At 42.8% G+C, this 18,069-nt stretch overlaps 1 pseudogene; it reads right to left on the bottom strand.

The window, feature by feature from the left end:
* Nucleotides 1-8,008: 8,008 nt before the first annotated feature.
* LOC113920367 lies at nucleotides 8,009-16,190 on the bottom strand (annotated as a pseudogene).
* Between the last annotated feature and the right edge of the window lie 1,879 nt (nucleotides 16,191-18,069).

An 18,069-nucleotide genomic window follows, 5' to 3' on the forward strand; every position in this document is an offset into this window, starting at 1 on the left:
TACAAGAAGGAATGAAGGGAGGAGCATTTGGGTCAGGAGGGCCGTCACCTAAACCAAATTGGGAAGATGTGGGAAAGGATTCCTGGAAGGGATGATATTGGAGATGAGGCCCATGGGATGGGTAGGAGTTCCACAGGACATCGTGGTGTGAGATCATATAAGCAGTGGCAATGGCAAAGGTGAAATCATGATGGCACAAGATATCTGCTCTGAGCACCGAGCTGAAATGCATTCTGGAGTCTGCATACAGCACATGAAGTGGGGCTGGAGAGGCAGGGAGTGGCTGAAAGTGCAAAGGCTTGGAAGTTGTATTAAGGGCTTATTTTTGACCACAGAGCCATGGCAAGACATTGAAAGATGTTTTGTATTGGAGTGTAGTGATCATATTTGTTTTTAAAAAGACTACAAGAGATGATGTTGGCCTGAACCAAGATGGAACAGTGGGTGTAAAGACAGGTGAACAAACCCAAGATTTGGAGGAAGGAGGACTAATAGCAGGTAGAGAGTGGTTGGATATAGAGACTGGTTGGATGGAGAGATGGTTTGGATGGAGAAGTTGAGGAGAGGCAGTGGTCAAAGGTGAAGCCCAGGCTTCCGGCTTTGGCAATGAGTGGAAGTTGGTGCCTTCTACCTTCTCTAAGGTAGAAGACACAACGAGAAGAACAGTTTCGAGGGTGTTTTTGTGCTGGTGTTTGGGTAACTTGTGTGAAGTTAGAGTGTGAAGCTGAGGCTCTCCTGACCCCAAGTCCAGGACTGTTGACTTCATTGCATGCCTCCTAACTATATTCAATGCAGCAAACAACTGGGTATGAAACACACATGCAAGTGCTCCTGAGAAGCAGGTTGCATGCCCTGGTCTCTGCCCCTGGGGAGCCAACGGCCAGGGCTGCCCCAGCACTGCACAGACAGTGCAGTGAATGTGGCCCAAGGAGGCCCAAGACTGGGCAAGGATTTCTACTGCGATCCTATTCAGCTGGGAGAGAAGCAGAAGCTGGACACATTCGATCCTGCTGAGATGGGGTTAGGAGGGCTCTGTAGATAAAGGGGGTTGTCCTACAAACACTGCAGGGTAGTTTGCTGAGAGAAGAGGAGCAGAAGGCCAGGCCAGAACAGGCAGCTGGCTGGGATATCAGGATATTGGGAAAATGACAGGGAGAGGTGAAGGGGAATTCTTTCCTCCAACCTGTCAGAGAAGGCCTGGGAGGGCCAACAGAGCTAGTCAGCATAGAGCTATTTTTACATGGAAACCACCATGAGAGTTTCTGTTCTGCCATTCGATGCTGAAGCAGGTAGGGCTCTATGAGGTTAATGGCCTGCCCATGGTCACATAGATAGTAAGTGTAGAGCCAGGAATTTGACAAGTCAAACCCTGACTCTATAGCTCTTTCCTCTGCTCTATGCCTCCTGATATCAAGTGGAAACTTAGGTCCAGTCTAAGTAATTGTCAAACTGTCCAGGTATGGGCAGGTAGGAGATGCCTAGACAGAAGGAACAAAGAGAAAGTGTACAGTTGCCATCCCAAAGTAGTCACTGGCACTGTGCAGAACCCTGGCCATCATCAGGAAGACCCTTCTCGAAGAGGGGCAAGAGTTGGAGAAGGCCTAATTCCAGGGAATGGGGCTGAGGGCACAGGAGGAGGTCACGCAGCATTGGGCCCCTGGCAAGGAGAACCCAGCAGAGGCAGTCATAAGTCAGGCTGGCCCAGCCTGGTGTGAGACTCAGTCCTGACGCTCGCTCCTCATCCTTGATTCAGGGTCTATTCCTGACTCACTGCAAGGCTAGTCTTAGGTAAAAGCTGATCTAGAGGCAGCAATGCACCAGCTCTGGCCCCAGCTCCAGGTGGTTTTGTTGATGTTTATGGAAGCTGTCTTTTCCCTTCTGACCCGTATTCACCCCGGTTTGCAGACCTGCTCCGTCCCGACAGGCGAGGCTGGAAGCACTTAAGAAGAAGAGGTCTCAGCTGGACTCTCCTCTCCTTCCAGTGCTGGGAGAGAGGGAAGTCGGCTACCCCCAGCAGTCAGTCGGCCTCTTGGCGGCTCAGCTGGAGGGAGAAGTCCAAGGGGGAGGGGAGGATGAGGGGGCACAGTTTGGCTTATCTAAATCTTGTGGGGGGCACTACAAACAAGAGAGAAAACAGGACTGGACTGTGAGGAATGGACAGGGAATGACTTGCCTGTCCCAGTTTCTCATCTGCCCGATTGTAACTAAAGAGATGGCTGCTATCAGGTGGCATTAACTGACATCCAAGGTCACCACGTCCCTTCTCCATGCCTGGGTAAAGCCACAGACGAACACCAAATCTGGGCTCATCTGATTGCAGACCTGAGAGGCAGGGATGTTGGCTAGCCTGGAAGGGGACATTCTCCTGGCTGGGTGCAGGGTTTCTCCAGCTAGCAGGAAATCCTGAGACTCTAGCTCCAAGGAGATTTTAGGGCATGTAGAAAGAGCACAGACAAACAGATACAATTTGAAATGTATTTATGGGCCAACTCAGTCCACCGCAAATGGCTGGACCAACTCAGTCCACCACAAATGGCTGGCCAGCACCTCTCAAAAATGAGTCAGGGGTCTCCCATGTGGAATCTGGGGGTGGAAATGAGCAATGTGAATATTTTTTTGTGCTAAAATTTGCTTTATGTCTTGAGAAAAGAACCTCAAGTTTCTTCGATCCCCTTCTATAATGCATCCTCGGCAGCTCTGGGAGATATTTTCTCTATTAAGCAAACCAACAGCTGCTGGTTTTGGCTACAGTTTGCTTTGCTCAGTTCTCGGGCGGAAAGAAGATGCTCCACTGTCCTCAAGAGCTATCAGTGGAAATCAAAATAAAAAACACAAAACAGATGGGCCTAGAGAATGGAAACCCCAAAGGGCTCTCTGGCTTCCCACCCACAGTAGAAAGCTGCAAATACCCAACAGTTATAGTGTTCTCCTCCTGCCCAGGCCTGGCCTCATGTGCTCAACTCCATACTGCAGGGATGCGTGGTGTTCCTCAGAACTCCTTCCATCCGACCTTTCAGGATAGAGGATGTAGGGACAGTGGCAGATTTCTGTGAGGGGACAGTGAGCAAGGCACTTGGAAATTTCCTGGATCAAAATATATCACCCATCACATCACCAGTTTTACCATAAGCATCAATTTCCTTCAGGTGTCAATTGCTCCACCTCTGGGTTCTGTTAGGAACCAACCCAAATAGCAGTTAACATCTGTATTACTATTTTCTATGAATCAGGCTTTAGTGTCCAAATTTGTAAGATCACATTTAATCCTTGCCTTGTTCTCGTGCTGTGCTCATTTTACTGATTAGAAAGTTGAAGCTCAGAGAAGCCAAATAATTTACTCAAAGTCAGAGTTAGTATTGACATTTCTGGTTAGTCCGACCACCAAAAAACCCAAATACATACCAGGATGGATTGCCTACCTGGGGAGACTGATACCATTCATTCAACACATATAAATAGAAGCATAACAGCACACACACACACACACACACACACACACACACACACACACAGAGCAAATTTTACTCAGCAGAAATATATGTCCATCTACTCCACAGCCAAGGAAATGAACACAAAGTTGGTCACACAGCCAAGGCCACACAACCAAGGATCCACAAACACTGGGGGAAAATCTGCATCATTGGAAGGACATCAAATTACATCAAAATTACACTGAAATTACAAATTACATGAAGAAGATGGAAGTAAAGTTTAGAGCATCCGGAAATTCTTTAGAATCAGTATAATTAATGTTAACATATGAAATAATGTTGCAGAAATGGATGAGAATATTTTAAATATAAATTAAAACAAAAATCTTAAGAGATCTGGAGAAAAAAAGTAAGAACAATGAAATTAAAAATGGGTGTTAAAGAGCAGAATCAACAAAGCTAAAATCTGATTTTGTAAGCTGGAGGATGGCAACAAAGCATTCTTCCAAAATGTAGCCCCCAAAAGACAAAGAAACAGAACGTATTAATGGAGCATTAGGACACAATAGCTCTACCAAAAAGTTCCAAATCCTATCTAACTGAAGTTGCAAAAGGAAAGAAAAATGAAACAGAGACTTGAAGGGAGGAAATAAATAACAGAAGACAACATTTTTGGAAAGGAAGACACGAGTCCTCAAATTGAAATACCCCCCTGGGTGTTGCATAGGACAAATTTAACTGGTATGACATATACATGCACTGTGGTGACATTTCAGAAAACCAACGATGACAAAAGTGTCCTAAAGACCAACAAAGCTAAATAAAAGAGAAGATAGTTTCTCTATAAAGAAATGAACACCAGGTTGGAATCCGAGTTCTCAAAAGCAGGAGAGGATTTCTGAAAGCAATAGACCAATATTTTCAAAGTTGTTGGTGTGTGATTTTGAACTAGAATTCTATTCCAAGAAAAAAAATTAAAATACAAAGGTGAAAAGCGTTTTTTTTTTCTAAAGCCCTTTAAGGACTCAGAAAGTTTATCAAACAGAAGCTCTATCAAATTTCTGGAGAATCTATTCCAGCAAAATAAATGAAAATATTGATAATTAAATGGAAGAAGACTTGGGATGTGGAGAGTAGCACCTAGCCAAAGAAATACAGGAGTATTAAATATTAATATTACATTAGTCTTGATTTTTGACATAACTAATGATAATAAAAACGCAAATCCGTTATCCCTACATGATCTCAGAATAGTTCAGATCATGGAAGAAAAGAAAAGCTTTATATGTTAGAACTTTTGGCAGCAACAGCATTTTCCCCAGCTTTTTGAACAAGGGCACTCACATTTTCATTTTGCACTTGGTGCCACCTCTGTCACCCACACGGGGAGACTGGAGATTTCTTTTGCTAAGGAAACTGGAACAAGGAGGCTGTATATTTGGAGACATCAGACACATAAGAAAAATGTATGACAAAAGGAGAATAAAGGGAGGTGCTAACAACTGATTTAGAGCTAATCCCAGACTCCCACTGCCAAGGTGGGAGATTGTAGGATCTTTCCCTGGAATAACTGAACCACTCAGCAAAGACGACCTACACATCCTGACACGTGAGGGTCACTAATGTCATTGTCGATGGGCCATCCCACTCACCTGTGGTGAAACTCTCCAATGTAATAAGCTCTTCCATGCCTGTTGTTGTCACCTTCAAAGGAGACCCGGTTTTCGGGGCTTAATGCCCTCGCTCCCATTTCCCCTCCTGCCTCTTGATTTGGGCATTGTGTCCATTTGCATTTAATATAATAATTAATTTAAAAAATATATAATAATTAATATATGTTGTGTCTCAGGTTCTATTTTCTTCACAACATACTTTACAACATATGGCTACTTTGCTGTCGTTGGCTTAGGAGCATTTTTCCATGCCTGTCTCCCTACCAGGCTGCAAGCTCCTCAAGGACAGACAGGAGCCACCCCCGACTGTTCACTGCTAGGTCTGCAGAGTCTCATACTGTGTTCTCTCCAGGTTGTCTCTCAGTAAATTGACTTGGGTGAACAATGCTAAGAGGCTTTGTAAACTGTATGTTGATGTGAACAAAAGGATAGCTTCTAATTACAGAATGGATAGAAAGCAGATTCCAAGGAGGCCTGTGATTCCAGGGTGCTGATTCCAAGAAGGGTAAGTGACAGATATGCTACCTGGGTCCCCATACCCTCACCAGCATCCCGGGAAATCTGAGGAGTCAGGCAGGATGGGTGACTGCATGGTTTCTTAACCCCTGTGGAGCAGAAGCAAAGGCGGAAACAGCCTTGTCTTTTCTCCCCTCTCCCACCCAAGCACAAGGGGAACCCATGATGTTTGGCTTGATTTTGAGGTTCTTATTCTCCCTACATTCCTGGACCTTTCTTTTACCTCTGAGTCAGACCTGAGAACAAATGTCTTGGTTACACTCTTCATCGGGTTCTCCCAGAGAAAGGACCTGGTTGCTGGAACCAGACTTCAAATGGTTTTCCAGGAGCTGAGGGAAGTGAAAGCTTTTCCCGAATTTTCTCTGGCCAAGGAATTAGGGAAAGGATGTGGGTCACAGAGCTATAGCAGTATAAGGAAGAATTCCGACTTTCTCTAAGACTCACGGGAGGGCCTGTTTATCTTCACGCAGAAGACACCCCTTGCTTTCCACGTGGAGCCTGGTTCACCTCATCAGAAACTCTGAGCAGAGAAACCACCACCATTGCTGGCTCAGTGGATTATTCTAAGAAAAGATATACAGGAAGAAAACAAAACCCTTTATTTCTAGTATCTCTTCTTGGGAAATGGCAAGAAATGTTGCCTTTAGAGCCTTTATTTCCTCCATGAGGTTCACTTTTTCCATTGGGAAGAGATTCCCATCTCTCCAAGCAGCTATTGCTCTAAGGAACCATTCACCTCCCAACGACCTCAGTGTGAAAGGGTCCCGTGGCACCCACATACCTTAGTTGCCTTGTCTCTGGTCACCGTGGACGCAGCATTGAAGAGCACGGCAGCAGGAACACGCTCCCCATGTTACAGCATGCCTTCTGTGTTTGAGATGGCATCTTGCTGCCCACGGGGGAAGTAGCAGAGTTCTCCAGAAGGAAGGAGAGCATGGATTATGGTTGCACCTAGGATCAGCTACGTAAAGTATAAAAGAGAAATTCTGTGTCCTGCAACAATGCAAACAACTCAAGTTTGTGTTCAAGAAAAAAACTTGAGAACAGAGAAAAATCACAGGAGACCTATCACTTTCTGGGTGGATGGTGCCCTCCTCACACACTTCAGCCATCCTCCGGCCCTGCTGGAGGCTTCGCGGAGACCTGCTTCTGCCAGGCACCAGGGTCTAGACAGGGATCCAGGGCCAGCTAGCGGAAATGTGACTTCCCAGTCTTCCTCTGCAAGTGGTATCACAGGCAGGGAGCCGAATGGGGCTACAGGCTCCGGTTTCTCAAAGCAGTTTCTCTGGATCCTGTTCTTGCTACAGAGCATTCTCTTCTCTGTGTTCTACTGCTTTAATTAGATTACTTTTTTTTTTTTTGAAGTTCAGTTACCTGTTAGAAACTTTCACATATATTATCAATGTCCTTCACGACAGACTCCACATGAGATTTTTAAATTTATCTTGACTATGTTTAGACAAAGCTTAGCTTGTGGGAGGCAAGAAATACACATACAGAAATAAATGAGAGGCTCAGCACATGAGAATTCCTTGTCCAGCTCCAACTCTGACCATTCCAGGCTACCAAAGAGATTGCTTAAATTCCTTTTTGTGATGAGAAATGACACCCATGCACATGTTCAGACTCTTTTGGGGATCCTCATTGGATAGAGTCTTGGTTTAAAAATACAATAATGGGGACTTTAAACGCTCCAGGAGGAAGTGGACCATAAAGCAATTCAGTTTTTCAGAAAATTACTGTATTGAGTTTCTCCTGAACAAATTAGTAAGTGAATACAAGTTCAAGAGAAAGAAATTAACATTCATTCTAAAGTTATGGAAATGAACTCTTTTTTTTTTTTTGAGAGAGAGAGAGAGTGCAAGGATGTGTGTGAGAGGGGGAGGGGCACAGGGAGAGGGAGAAAGAGAATTCTAAGTAGGCTCAGCGCAGAGCCCAACTCAGGGCTCTATCTCAGGACCCTGAGATCATGACCACAGCCGAAATCAAGAGTCAGACGCTTAACTGACTGAGCCACCCAGGCACTCCCAGAAATGAACTTTTGTATACCTTGCTTGTTTTGCACTGACTTCTTTTATCCAATCTAATGGGTTGCATTTTTTTAAAATTTAAAATGTCTTTATTCATTTATATGGTAAATGACACTGAATAACAATGACGTTTGACTTGCAGTCCTTTGAGCTTAGCTATGAAATTTGCATCTCTTTTCTACATGTATTAAAATGTAGGAAAAGCCAATTTAATGGACATTATTAACTAATTTCACATATATTCCAATGGAATATATGGTTGAGTTATAGATGAGCAGTAAACAACGTGAGTACGTGTTGGGCAGGTGAAATTCAGGTGCTCTGCGGAGTTTTAGACAGAAGATGTATTTCCACTGATTTATGCTAACAACTTAGCATAAACTCTGTCAATCTTTAAAGTAACCAATTTCAGATCTTCCTGCTCCTGGAGAAGAATGATATCTCTTAAAATTTCTCTGACTTAGAGTATTTCTGTGTTTCTGTTGCTGATTGTTCTTTCAAGGTCCAATTGCTTTCAGGTCTTTGAGTCTTGAATTTTTCATCTGTCTCAGGGTCTCCAGATGTAGTATTTCGGGGTGTGCTCTGTGGGGCAGGGTAGGTGCCAAATCTTGGTTCTTGTTATTTCTTGCTTCCTGCTTTGGAGCTTTCTTAGCCTCATATTGCCTTTGATTTTTAAGAGCTGCTTTTGATAATGGTTTATCATTTCCTGGTTGTGATTTCTAATTTAGCAGTGGTGTCTCCTCTGAGAGCTTGGAAATGGTGATTGGTTTATTTCTTAAGCTGAGAGTCTACCAACCACTGGAAATTTAGATTCTTCGTCGGGTACTTCACTTTTAATTGCTTAGTAAGATATTGTTTTTGCTAGAAATAGCCTATCCAAAAAATGGCTCCCAGGATAGGGCTGGAATAATGCCAAAGCTTGTACCCAACCTTATTTTTTTAAATTTTTTATTGTTATGTTAATCACCATACATTACATCATTAGTTTTTGATGTAGTGTTCCATGATTCATTGTTTGTGCATAACACCCAGTGCTCCAAGCAGAATGTGCCCTCTTTAGTACCCATCACCAGGCTAACCCATCCCCTTACCCCCCTCCCCTCTAGAACCCTCAGTTTGTTTTTCAGAGTCCATCATCTCTCATGGTTCGTCTCGCTCTCCGATTTACTCCCCTTCATTCTTCCCCTCCTGCTATCTTCTCCTTCTTTTTTTTTTCTTAACATATATTGCATTATTTGTTTCAGAAGTACAGATCTGTGATTCAACAGTCTTGCACAATTCACAGCGCTCACCATAGCACATACCCTCCCCAATGTCTATCACCCAGCCACCCCATCCCTCCCACCCCCCCACCACTCCAGCAACCCTCAGTTTATTTCCTGAGATTAAGAATTCCTCATATCAGTGAGGTCATATGATACATGTCTTTCTCTAATAGACTTATTTCACTCAGCATAACACCCTCCAGTTCCATCCACTTCATTGCAAATGGCAAGATTTCATTCCTTTTGATGGCTGCATAATATTTCATTGTGTGTATATACCACTTCTTCTTTATCCATTCATCTGTCGATGGACATCTTGGCTCTTTCCACAGTTTGGCTATTGTGGATATTGCTGCTATAAACATCTGATCGTAGGGTAGCTCTATTTTCAACTGTTTGAAGAAACTCCATACTGTTTTCCAGAGTGACTGCACCAGCTTGCATTCCCACCAACAGTGTAGGAGGGTTCCCCTTTCTCTGCATCTCCGCCAACGTCTGTCGTTTCCTGAGCTGTTAATTTTAGCCATTCTGACTGGTGTGAGGTGGTATCTCATTGAGGTTTTGATTTCCCTGATGCCGAGTGATGTTGAGAACTTTTTCATGTGTCTGTTGGCCATTTGGATGTCTTCTTTGGAAAAATGTCTGTTCATGTCTTCTGCCCATTTCTTGATTGGATTATTTGTTCTTTGGGTGTTGAGATTGGTAAATTCTTTATAGATTCTGGATACTAGCCCTTTATCTGATATGTCATTTGCAAATATTTTCTCCCATTCTGTTGGTTGTCTTTTGGTTTTGTGGACTGTTTCTTTTGCTGTGCAAAAGCTTTTTATCTTGATGAAATCCCAATAGTTCATTTTTGCCCTTGCTTCCCTTGCCTTTGGCAATGTTTCTAGGAAGAAGTTGCTGTGGCAGAGGTCAAAGAGGTTGCTACCTGTGTTCTCCTTTAGGATTTTCATGGACTTCTGTCTCACTTTAGGTCTTTCAACCATTTGGAGTCTATTTTTTGTGTGTGGTGTAAGGAAATGGTCCAGTTTCATTTTTCTGCATGTGGCTGTCCAATTTTCCCAACACCATTTGTAAAAGAGACTATCTTTTTGCCATTGGACATTCTTTCCTACTTTGTCAAAGATGAGTTGACCATAGAGTTGAGGGTCCATTTCTGGGCTCTCTATATATGTTCTATTGATCTATGTGTCTGTTTTTGTGCCAGTACCATACTGTCTTGATGATGACAGCTTTGTAATAGAGCTGGAAGTCTGGAATTGTGATACTGCCAGCTTTGCTTTTCTCTTCAACATTCCTCTGGCTATTCGGGGTCTCTTCTGGTTCCATACAAATTTTAGGATTATTTGTTCCATTTCTTTGAAAAAAGTGGATGGTATTTTGATGGGGATTGCACTGAATGTGTAGATTGCTCTAGGTAGCATTCACATCTTCACAATGTTTGTTCTTCCAATCCATGAGCATGGAACGTTTTTCCATTTCTTTGTGTCTTCTTCAACTTCTTTCATGAGTATTTTATAGTTTTCTGAGTACAGATCCTTTGTCTCTTTGGTTGGATTTATTCCTAGGTATCTTATGGTTTTGGGTTCAATTGTAAATGGGATCGACTCCTTGATTTGTCTCTCTTCTGTCTTGTTGTTGGTGTATAGGAATGCCACTGATTTCTGTGCATTAGTTTTATGTCCTGCTACTTGACTGAATTCCTGTATGAGTTCTAGCAGTTTTGGGGTGGAGTCTTTTGGGTTTTCCACATACAGTATCATATCATCTGCAAAGAGTGCGAGTTTGACTTCCTCTTTGCCGATTTGGATGCCTTTGCTTTCTTTTTGTTGTCTGATTGCTGTGGCTAGGACATCTAATACTATGTTGAATAGCAGTGGTGATAGTGGACATCCCTGCCGCGTTCCTGACCTTAGGGGTCAGGAAAAGCTCTCAGCTTTTCCCCATTGAGAATGATATTCGCTGTAGGTTTTTCATAGATGGTTTTTATGATATTGAGTTATGTACCCTCTATCCCTATACTCTGAAGAGTTTTGATCAAGAAAGGATGCTGTACGTTGTCAAATGCTTTTTCTGCTCTATTGAGGGGCTCATATGATTCTTGTTCTTTCTTTTGTTAATGTATTGTATCACATTGATTGATTTCCGGATGTTGAACGAACCTTGCAGACCAGGGATAAATCCCACTTGGTTGTGGTGAATAATCCTTTTAATGTACTGTTGGATCCTGTTGGCTAGTATTTTGGTGAGAATTTTTGCATCCATGTTCATCAAGGATATTGGTCTGTAATTCTCCTTTTTGATGGGGTCTTTGTCTGGTTTTGGGATCAGGTAATGGTGGCCTCATCAAACGATTTGGAAGTTTTCCTTCCATTTCTATTTTTTGGAACAGTTTCAGGAGAATAGGTATTAATTCTTCTTGAAATGTCTGATAGAATTCCCCTGGGAAGCTATCTGGCCCTGGGCTTTTGGTTGTTGGGAGATTTTTGATGACTGATTCAATTTCCTTAGTGGTTATAGGTCTGTTCAGGTTTTCTATTTCTTCTTCGTTCAATTTTGCTAGTTGATACATCTCTAATGCACCCATTCCTTCCAGGTTATCTAATTTGCTGGCATAGAGTTGCTCATAATATGTTCTTATAATTGTTTGTATTTCTTGGTGTTGGTGGTGATCTCTCCTCTTTCATTCATGATTTTGTTGATTTGGGTCATTTCTCTTTTCTTTTTGGTAAGTCTGGCCAGGGGTTTATCAATCTTGTTAATTCTGTCAAAGAACCAGCTCCTAGTTTCATTGATCTGTTCTACTGTTCTTTTGGTTTCTAGTTCATTGATTTCTGCTGTGATCTTTATTATTTCTCTTCTCCTGCTGGGTTTAGTCTTTATTTGCTGTTTTTTCTCTAGCTCCTTTAGGTGTAGGGTTAGGTTGTGTATTTGAGACCTCTCTTGTTTCTTGAGAAAGGCTTGTATTGCTATATACTTTCCTTTTAGGACTGCCTTTGCTGCATCCCTAAGATTTTGAACAATTGTGTTTTCTTTTTCATTGTTTCCATGAATTTTTTTAATTCTTTAATTTCTTGGTTGACCCATTCATTCTTTAGTAGGAGGCTCTTTGGCCTCCATGTTATTTGAGTTCTTTCCGACTGTCCTCTTGTGATTGAGTTCTAGTTTCAAAGCACTGTGGTCTGAAAATATGCAGGGAATAATCCCCTTGTTTTGGTACCGGTTGAGACCTGATTTGTGACCTAGGATGTGATCAATTCTGAAGAATGTTCCATGGGCACTAGAGAAGAATGTGTATTCTGTTGCTTTGGGATGGAATGTTCTGAATATGTCTGTGAAGTCTATTTGGTCCAGTGTTTCATTTAAAGTCTTTATTTCCTTGCTGATCTTTTGCTTAGATGATCTGTCCATTTCCGTCAGGGGGGTGTTAAAGTCCCCCACTATTATTGTATTGTTGTCAATGTGTTTCTTTGCTTTTGTTATTAATTGCCTTATATAATTGGCTGCTCCCATGTTAGGGGCGTAGGTATTTAAAATTGTTAGATATTCTTGTTGGATAGACCCTTTAAGTAGGATATTGTGTCCTTCCTCATCTCTTATTACAGTCTTTTTTAAAAATCTAATTTGTCTGATATAAGGATTGCTACCCCAGCTTTTTTGGTGTCCATTAGCATGGTAAATGGTTTTCCACCCCCTCACTTTCAATGTGGGGGTGTCTTTGGGTGTAAAATGAGTCTCTTGCAGACAGCATATTGATGGCGCTTGTTTTTTAATCCAATCTGATAGCCTGTGTCTTTTGATTGGGACATTTAGCCTATTTACATTCAGGGTAACTATTGAAAGATATGAATTTAGTGCTATTGTATTGCCTGTAAGGTGACTGTTACTGTATATTGTCTGTGTTCCTTTCCAGTCTATGTTGCTTTTAGGCTCTCTCTTTGCGTAGAGGAGCCCTTTCAATATTTCTTGGAGGGCTGGTTTCGTGTTTGCAAATTCCTTTAATTTTTGTTTGTCCTGGAAGTTTTTATCTCTCCTTTTGTTTCAATGACAGCCTAGCTGGATATAGTATTCTCGGCTGCATATTTTTCTCGTTTAGTGCTCTGAAGATATCATGCCAGTCCTTTCTGGCCTGCCAGATCTCTGTGGATAGGTTTGTTGCCAATCTAATGTTTCTACCATTATAGATTACATATCTCTTCTCCCGAGCTGCTTTCAGGATTTTCTCTTTGTCTCTGAGACTCATAAGTTTTACTATTAGATGTTGGGGTGTTGACCTATTTTTATTGATTTTGAGAGGGGTTCTCTTTGCCTCCTGGATTTTGATGCCTATTTCTTTCCCCACATTAGGGGAGTTCTCTGCTATAATTTGCTCCAATATACCTTCTGCCCCTCTCTCTCTTTCTTCTTCTTCTGGGATCCCAATTATTCTAATGTTGTTTCGTCTTATCGTATCGCTTATGTCTCGAATTCTGCCCTCATGATCCTGTGGTTGTTTTATCTCTCTTTTCTCAGCTTCTTTATTTTCCATCATTTGGTCTTCTAAATCACTGATTCTCTCTTCTGCCTCATTTATCCTAGTAGTTAGTGCCCCCATTTTTGATTGCACCTCATTAATAGCCTTTTTGATTTCAACTTGGTTAGATTTTAGTTCTTTTATTTCTCCAGAAAGGGTTTCTTTAATAACTTTACGCTTTTTTCAAGCCCAGCTAGTATCTTTAAAGTCATGATTCTGAACTCTAGGTCCGACATCGTACTAGTGTCCGTATTGAGTAGGTCCGTGGCAGACGGTACTACCTCTTGTTCTTTTTGCTGAGCTGATTTTTTCATCTTGTCATTTTGTCCAGAGGAGAATAGATGAATGAGAGAACAAAATGCTAACAGGTTAACAACGTCCCCAACAAATATACTCTATACAAATCAGAAAAGACCTGAAACCAGGGCAAAAGAAAGGGAAAGAAAGAAAAAAGAAAGAGAGAAAAAAAGAAAAAGATAAAGATAAAAACAAACAAAAACAGAACAAAACAAAAGAAAAAACAGAATATGATCAAATATGATCAGGCTAGTGCATAGATCAGTGCCACACACTAGATTTTGGGCGTATTTTGGTCTGTTAGAAGAAAGTGCCTCCTAAAATTTTAAAGGAAGAAAGACTTATATATGTACAAAATAAGGGTTGATACAATGAAGGGATGGAAGATGAATGTAAAGATGAAAATTATAAAAGATTTTATAAGAGGAATTGAGAAGATAAGAAGTTGTTTGAAAAAAGAAAGAGTAAGATTTAAAAAAAAAGCCAGGAAAAAGAAAAAAAAAGGGAGAGAATGTGATCAGGCAGGAGACTAGAACAAAGCCATACACTAGTGATTTAGGGTATATTTTGATCTGTTAGAAGAAACTGTAGCTCAAAATCTTAAAGAGAGAAAAACTTATATAGATATACATATATATGCCAAAAATAAGGGTAACTACTATGAAGGGATAAAATATGACTCTAAAAATGAAAAAAAATGTTTTTTTTTTTTAAAAGGGATTGATAAGATGTTGGTTGAAAAAGGGAAAAAGAAAAATTAAAAAAAAAACCAGTTAAAAAATTAACTTTGAAAAACTAATGAATAATGGTAAAAAAGCCATGAATTCTATGTGCAGTATTCCCCTAGCGCTGGAGTCCTCCTGTTCTCCTTGATCGGTAAACTTGGTCTTGGCTGGCTGTTCCTGCTGATCTTCTGGGGGAGGGGCCTGTTGCCATGGTTCCCAAATATCTTTGCTGGAGGCGGAATTGCCCCGCCCTTGTTGGTCCGGGCTAAGCAAGCTTCTCGGGTTTGCTCTCAGGAGCTTTTGTTCCCTGCAAGCTCTCGGTACAGCTTTGGAGGATGAGAGTGAAAATGGTAGCCTCCCAATCTCCGCCCGGAGGAGCCAAGAACTCGGGGCCCCGCTCCTCAGTGCACCCCCAGAGAAAAGCAGTCAGTCACTCCCGTCTCCCCGGTCTCCGGCTGCACTCCGTGCTCACCCGGACTGTGACCTAGTGTTTCTATCTCTGGCACCTGACCCCGTGTGGAGTCTCCAAACCCAGCAGATCCCTGCAGTGCACTCCTACGCCGCTCCTCCCGGGGGACGAAGGGGACTCTCCCCGGCTCTGCCACTTGTTGGGTCCCTGCTGGAGGTGCAGTGGCCCGACTGGGCCGCGGATCACAGTTTATGGCAACCCCGAGCTGAGAGCCCGAGCCTCGGCTCCATCTCTGCAGCCGACTTCCCTGCTCCGATCCCTGGGAGCTCTGCTGCACTCAGTCACCCCCGGTCTTTCTGTGACCCCGAGGGTTCTGAGACCACGCTGTCCCATGAGGGTTCCACCCCCCACTTAGCCACTGCAGCGACGTCCCTCAGCGGAGCCGATTTCTAAAAGTTCCGATTTTGTGCTCCGCGGCTCTATCACTTGCCAGAAGCGGCCAACGGAGGCCCCCTTCCCCGCTGTCTATCCTCCTGAATATCGCCTCGGATTCACTTCTCCACACGTCGTACCTTCCAGTAAGTAGTCGCTTCTCTGTTCAGAGAGTTGTTGCTCTTCTTCTCTTCGATCTGTTGAGTTCATAGGTGTTCAGAATGGTTTGTTCCCTATCCTGCTGAATTCCCGGGACCTGACGAAATCCAGGTCTCCTACTCCTCCGCCATCTTGCTCCGCCCCCCTGTACCCAACCTTATTAACACCCAACCTGGGAGCATGCATGGCAGTTAAAATGTGCTCCCCATCTGGGCACCAAGCAAAATATGTAGGATCAGAGGCTGCTGGTTTAGAAATAGGTTTGCATTTTTTAACATTCCATGACTGCATTTGTTCACCAGGTTTTTAAACCCAGCTAGCCTTAATACATGGCCATGAGGACTAAATAAGTTAGACATTAGAACACCAACTCTGCGGTCATACACAGTATCACGTTTCAAGTTGAAAATCATTCCTTTGGCAGGCATTGAACCATAAATAGTGTAAAACTCAGTTAAACTAGAATTCCAAATTTCACCATAAATGGGGCTATGTTTTGGTAATTGAATAAATTCTAGCACTTCCTTCACTTGCTGCAAGGTAATGCAAAAGTTGTTCTCCATTGTAGGAAGTCCCTTGCTTGTCGAATCCATTCTAACTATTGCAACAGAGCAGTGCTTTTCATTCCTTCATGTCCTAACCTTATCAACCCCAGAGGAACGGACCCTGCGGCCTTGGAACATCACTACCACTGGATCTGTACCCTCATCTGCCAGGAAGGGCATGGACGCCTCCATCTTCTCCTGGAAAAGTTATATTCATTTTTTGATGCCCCTCGTGCCATAAATCATTCTACTGCTGCCGAGTCTGGTATCTGACTAACATGGAAGAGATCAGTATGTGGGTCCCTTCAGTGCTGCGAACACACCATGACCTTTCCCACTTTCCACTGTTCCCTAGGCTGAAATGCTCATCCTGGCTTTTTATGTAACTACTGCCTTGTTAACCTTCAAATTTTAGTGGCGATACAATTCTTTTCAAATTGGCCTCTCCCAAATGTCTACCTCCTTGCCCTTCTTGGTCATTACTTCCTTCCTGGTCATTATCTTGCTTAGTTATGTGTTTGTTTGCCCATTGTCTGTCTTTCCCCAGCAAAAAGCAAGCTCCATAAGGTAAGGGAGCTGGCTGGTCTTACTCATGAGTGATCCCTAGCCCCTGATACAGAGCCGGAAACATCATAAGTGTTCAACATGTATTTGTGAAATGCATTCATTTTTGTCCCTTCCCTAGCCCTTAGTGCCCAACACGCTCAGTAAATAGCTATTGAATGAAGAAGAAATAAACAAATGGTTGCAGAAATGCATATTTCTATTGGTCATCCTGATGCAAATGCCCTCTGAGCATGTGTTGCAGCCCCCGGGGTAAGAGAACACCTTTTCCAGATCTTTCTTCTTGATTCTGTTCATGTGGCAGCATTGTTTAGAAACAGATTTCCTTTGATCACTGCCAGGACAAGAATTAATCATTTGTAGGCAGTCAAGACATCATGACTATAGAATCCTGAAATACCTCTGTTTGATTTTTTTTTTTTTTTTTTTTACTGGAAAAGAACATGGGGGGCCCTGAGTCCAGTGAGAAAGTTCTGATTTTCCTTGTCTGTGGTTTAGACCGAAACGAAAGAATGCTCTGCGGACTTTCCAGAGCCCTTTCTCTCCATTGCTGGGCACTCGGCACTGCCCATGGAAGGAGCCATCTGGGCATACCAGGAAAGGTCAGTGTTCATAATCCTGTGGCCAGGTGCTCTGTGCAATTAGTGAAACAAGTCTTCTCCATGGGAACCCTCTCTTCTCCAAGGGTCAGAGTCCTGGTTTGTGTCCTGAGGCTGCTTCACACATTCATGCTTTTAGTTCCTTTGGTGTAACTCATTGCGGGTTAAAACTTGGCACATTCAATTATCTCCATCTGAGTCATTCATTTGTTTTAAATTTGAAACCATCTGAAAAATACAACACGGTGTTAAAATGTGTGTGTGTGTGTGTGTGTGTGTGCATATTTGAAAGAGCATATGGGAAAATCCCTTCTCCATGGCTATTTATAATCCTTCCCAGGCACTAAAAGCACAATGGCCATAACTCTCACCCATCTGAAAAAGTGCTGAGTACAGCACTTTCTTATTTTATGCACCTCCCTGTTCTTAAGTGCTCACTGTTTGGATTTCTGATCTGATAACTTTATTTAAAAATTGGGTCTTACTGAAATTTTGTGCTTGTCAGGGCTTTTTCTTCTGGCCAGGTGCTTCCCCTCTGTGGCTACTCTTCCTGCTCCTTAAAGACGGACCAGCGTGGCTCCTGCTGCCTGTGGCACGGCAAGCTTGGGTCAGGGGCACTGATTGTCATGTGACTAGGGCCACTCATAGACAGTTCTCCAGGAGACCCTAACACCACAGAAGAAATGGGCCATGCAAACTCTTGCATCTTCTGGCACCTGGTTGTCGCTCTCCCTTGGTCCCCTGCCACTTGGCAGAACCGTGGTGCCCAGAAGGTGCTCTGCAAATACTTGTTGAAAGAATGTTCCCACCTCTACCCTCTGCTCTTTCTGCTACCCCAGTCCTTAAGATTCTCCAGTTATATTATGGTCTGTCATAGGTGTGAGTCTTTTTTTCTTTTTTAAAGATTT

The sequence above is a fragment of the Zalophus californianus genome, chromosome 15 (genome assembly GCF_009762305.2).
Source record: "Zalophus californianus isolate mZalCal1 chromosome 15, mZalCal1.pri.v2, whole genome shotgun sequence".
Taxonomy (NCBI): Eukaryota; Metazoa; Chordata; class Mammalia; order Carnivora; family Otariidae; genus Zalophus; species Zalophus californianus.